Source organism: Lontra canadensis, unplaced genomic scaffold (genome assembly GCF_010015895.1).
Source record: "Lontra canadensis isolate GAN:19392208 unplaced genomic scaffold, GSC_riverotter_1.0 scaffold123, whole genome shotgun sequence".
NCBI classification, from domain to species: Eukaryota; Metazoa; Chordata; class Mammalia; order Carnivora; family Mustelidae; genus Lontra; species Lontra canadensis.
This window is the reverse complement of record NW_022631117.1, coordinates 1,320,779-1,325,127: the sequence shown is the minus strand read 5'-3', so window position 1 is coordinate 1,325,127 and position 4,349 is coordinate 1,320,779. Positions and strand designations below refer to the sequence as shown.

Below are 4,349 nucleotides of genomic sequence, written 5' to 3'. Positions count from 1 at the left end.
TCAGACTCCAGGCCCAGCACAGAGACCGTTGCGGGGCTCCATCTCAGGACCCTGAGGTCATGACCGGAGCTGAACTCAGGAGTAGGATGCTTAACCCACTGAGCCATCCAGGCGCCCCCCATAAGTGCATTCTTTAATGCTGCCTCAGGGAAGGAAAATGGAGAGGGGAGAAATGTGCATGCTTTTCTCTGTTGATTCAGAAAAGTACGGCCCCTGATAATGTTGGAACACTGGAGACATTTCCTGTTTATTGTGCTGGTGAGAGGCGGGTAGCCCAGAAGGAAGGGGGGAAAAGCATTTCTGTGGCTACATTTACCTCATTCAAGTGCTTGGGATTAGGCAAGAAATGTAGGAGAGAGGCCACTTGGCATTGGGAGCCATTATGAGAGGACAGGGAGCACCAGCAAGCCAGAGAGCAGGGGATCTGGGTGGGGCTTGAGGCAGGCTCTTTCGTTCTGGGCCCATAGTTAACCCTTTCTCAGCTCACGGCATCGCGGTAATTGCTTTCCTTTTTTCTCTTCCACCTGGTCACAGAAGATGTCGTGTCAGGAATTTTTAATACAATTTCAGAAAGACCCTGAAATTGTGTGGTGTCTGGGGTCACCTCGTGAAACTCAGAGGAAAGACCGGCTGTCTTCTGGAGAATTCCCAAGAATTGATTTATCTTAATGAGATGGAGATAGGTATGTTGCTCACATCTGACCCTGTTGTATATCTTTCCCCATCCCGTCTGGGACGATCACTAAATAATTAAGGTAGTGAATAAATAAGAAGGAATCCCTCATGTCGCCTTTGGAGCTCAAAACAAGGACATCTTTTCTATCCTGATTGTTCTTGTGACTTGGCCTGTCCTGTTACAAACCCTCTCCTCTGCTTCACACACAAGGACATAAGAATCTGACCAAACTTGCAACTCAACAAAAATTTTTGGAGTGCCTGCTCTGTGCTGTGCATGTTCCTAGGGGCTGGAGTACAGTAGTGAATGGAACAGGTCAAAATGCTAGTCCTTGTAGAGCTTATACTCCAGTTGCGCAGAAACAGACAATAAATACTACTTTAAGTAAATTAGTGAAATATAAGTGGCTCCCGTCCTATCAGCCTGAGGGTGCAAAGAGACACTGCCTCCCAGTTTAGAGTCACTCTGGTTCTTCGTCTGCCACCTAGGTTCTTGAAACTCTTGGGTTCTCCAACCCCCTTGAGTACTTTTGTTCCTTAGCATACCACCCGTTTGTTTGTTTTTAAGATTTTATTTATTTATGAGAGAGAGAGAGCGAGGGAGCGCACAAGTAGCAGGGAGGGGCAGAAGCAGAGGGAGAAGCAGACTCCCTGCTGAACAGGGAGCCTGACCTGGGGCCTGATCCCAGGACCTTTGGGATCATGACCTGAGCCTAAGGCAGATGCTTAACCGACTGAGCCACCCAGGCACCCCAGTGCACCACCAGTTTTAACTTTTAAACTGCTTGGTACAGTCTTTTGCTGTGATCATCATGGGTTACATGGGCTAGTGCCTTGTCACTCTACAGACTGACTCACTGCCACCACCACTGTGACTCTTGCTTACTGTTGGAACCATCTTTTTTGCCTGTACCCTAGGCTGGTCATTCATGCCTGCCCACACTGGGGCAGGGACCTATTTTGCAGGCGGCTGGGGTCTCATCTGCCTAGTCCCAGGTACAAGGTTACCCTTCCCTCTCTCTGTCTTCTTGTGGCAGCTTCTGACTTGCCCCCTCTGGCCAGATTACCACTTCTCCCTACATCCCAAATTCAGTCCTTGCCTGTGATTTAGTATGATGGTGTTCCAAATCATGCTATTTTATAATTATAGGCAGATATCTGTTAACTCTTGTTGGTTCTTTTAAAGAATTGGTCATTATAGGGATGCTTGGGTAGCCCAGTTGGTTAAGTGGCTGACTCTTGATTATCAGTGCAGGTCATGATCTCAGGGGCTTGGGATCGAGCCCCACATGGGGCTCCATGGTTGGTAGGGAGTCTGCCCGAGGATTCTCTCCCTTTACCCGTCCCTCTGCTCACGCTTTCTCTGTCTCTCTCAAATAAATAAATAAACCTTATAAAAAATCAGTCATTGTACTTTCTAAAAATAAAAATAATGTATATTCACTTAATAGAGCTTGGAGCCAATAGGCAAATACAAAGAAGGAAACCATCACTGATAATACTAACACTCAGAAATACCTCACTGGCACTAAAGCCAGTTTCCTGGACATGCAACCCGTGTGGTCACACAGGGTTCAGTGCTTAGAGGAACTGCACTTGGTTTAATGCTCTGCTGTTGATGTCTTGACATTCTTTTGAACAGGGGCTGCACAGTTCTGTTTTGTACTAGGTCCTACTAATTATGTAGTCGGTCCTGTCTCCTCTTAACATTATTGTTGTATCTCTTTGTGGTGTTACCTCCGTCCATGTGTTGGTTTTAAAAATAGTTGGGACTATACTGCTTGTGTATTTCTGAATCCAGCATTTTTCATGTAACATTATAATATGCAAATATTCTTATTTCATTAGCTATTTTTTGAAAACATGTTCTCCCCAATTTTTATTTAAATTCTAGTTAGTGAACATGCAGTGCGAAATTGGTTGCAGGAGTAGAATTCAGTGATTCATCACTTACGTACAACACCCAGTGCTCACAAGTGCCCTCTTTAATCTCCATCACCCGTCTAACCCATCCCTCACCCCCCTCCCTCCCGGCAACCTTCAGTTTGTTCTCTATCCTTTAAAGTCTCTTATGGTTTGTTTCCTTCTCTCCTTTCCCCCCCCTCCTATATGTTCACCTGTTTTGCCTCTTAAATTCCACATATGAGCAGGACAGCATGGTATTTGTCTTTCTCTCTTTCTCTTACTGACTTATTTCACTTAGCATGATACACTCTGGCTCCATCCATGTCGTTGCAAATGGCAAGGTTTGAAAACATTTTGTTTTTTATTTTTTTAAAGATTTTATGTTTAAGTCCTCCCTACACCCAATGTGGGGCTTGAACTCACAACCCTCATATCGAGTCACATGCTCCCCCAACTGAGCCAGCTGCCCCTGAAAGCATTTTAAATTGATGAACGATATTGCATGACTTTCATATAACTGTTGCCCCATTGTTCAGTTTTTAGGTTGTTGGTTGATTCTTGGGCTCTTGTCTCATAGCTCAGGGCCTGGAACATTGTAAGTGCTACACAAATGCTAGCTATTGTTGTGCCCATTCTCTCAGGTGTTTTGTTTGTTTGTTTTGTGTTTTAACCAGTGAGAACAAGCCTTCAGATGCAGACACCAGGATTACCTGGGTCACTTAGTAATGAAAACATGACTAGGCAGCTGTGGAAATGTCAGAGGGCCACTGAAGTCAGGTCTCGTGTTCAATGGCAGAGGATCCTGTGGGAGGGCAGGAGGACCTCTCAGGTGTCTTCAGGGCCCCTGGCTACTAGCAGCAAGGTGCAGACCCTGAGCAGGCACCCTAAGTGGCCGCTTCGAACTCCATTTGTGGCACTGATCCAGAAGGGTGGAGATTTGCTGGGGAGCTGCACAACATACGGACTGTTTCATGGATTTGCGCATTATCCTTGCACAGGGGCCATGCTAATCTTCTCTGTCATTCCAGTTTTAGTAAAATTGCTGTGGAAGCGAGTGCTCTCCAGTATTTTTTTTTTTAAGATTTTATTTATTTATTTGACAGACAGAGTTCACAAGTAGGCAGAGAGGCAGGCAGAGAGAGAGGTGGAAGCAGCCTCCCTGCTGAGCAGAGAGCCCGATGCGGGGCTCGGTCCCAGGACCCTGAGATCATGACCTGAGCGGAAGGCAGTGGCTTAACCCACTGAGCCACCCAGGCGCCCTCTCCGGTATTTTTTTAAAAGAGTTTATTTATTTTAGGAGAAAGAGCATGCTTGCATGAGTGAGAGGGGTAAAGGGGGAGAGAAAGAATCTCAAATAGACTCCGAGCTGAGTGTGGAGCCCAATGGGCAGCTCAGTCTCACAATCCCGTGATCATGATCTGAGCCGAAACCATGATAGACACTTAACCAACTGAGCCACCCAGGCACCCCACTCTCAGATGTTTATGAAAGAGGGCCCGTGGTCTCTCAGGGAGGGAATTCATTCTGTTCTCTAGGTTTCCTGTGTTTTCTGACACCATCCAGACACTAGGCCACTGGGTTTCCTGTGCTGGAACAATGAAGGCTTTGTTGCGTCAGCCCGGTCATGATATGCTACAGAAGGCTGGAGCCTGGAACTTTGCACCCAGAACTCAGATCTTGATCTTCAGTTGTCATTCCTGACCCATCCTCTCAACCATCAACACAACTTGAAATACAATTCTTGTTGGACCTGTGGAATTCAAATAAAT

The 4,349-nt window shown here is 46.2% G+C and overlaps 1 pseudogene; it reads right to left on the bottom strand.

The window, feature by feature from the left end:
* Positions 1 to 3,533: 3,533 nt before the first annotated feature.
* Positions 3,534 to 3,634, bottom strand: LOC116857422 (annotated as a pseudogene).
* Between the last annotated feature and the right edge of the window lie 715 nt (positions 3,635 to 4,349).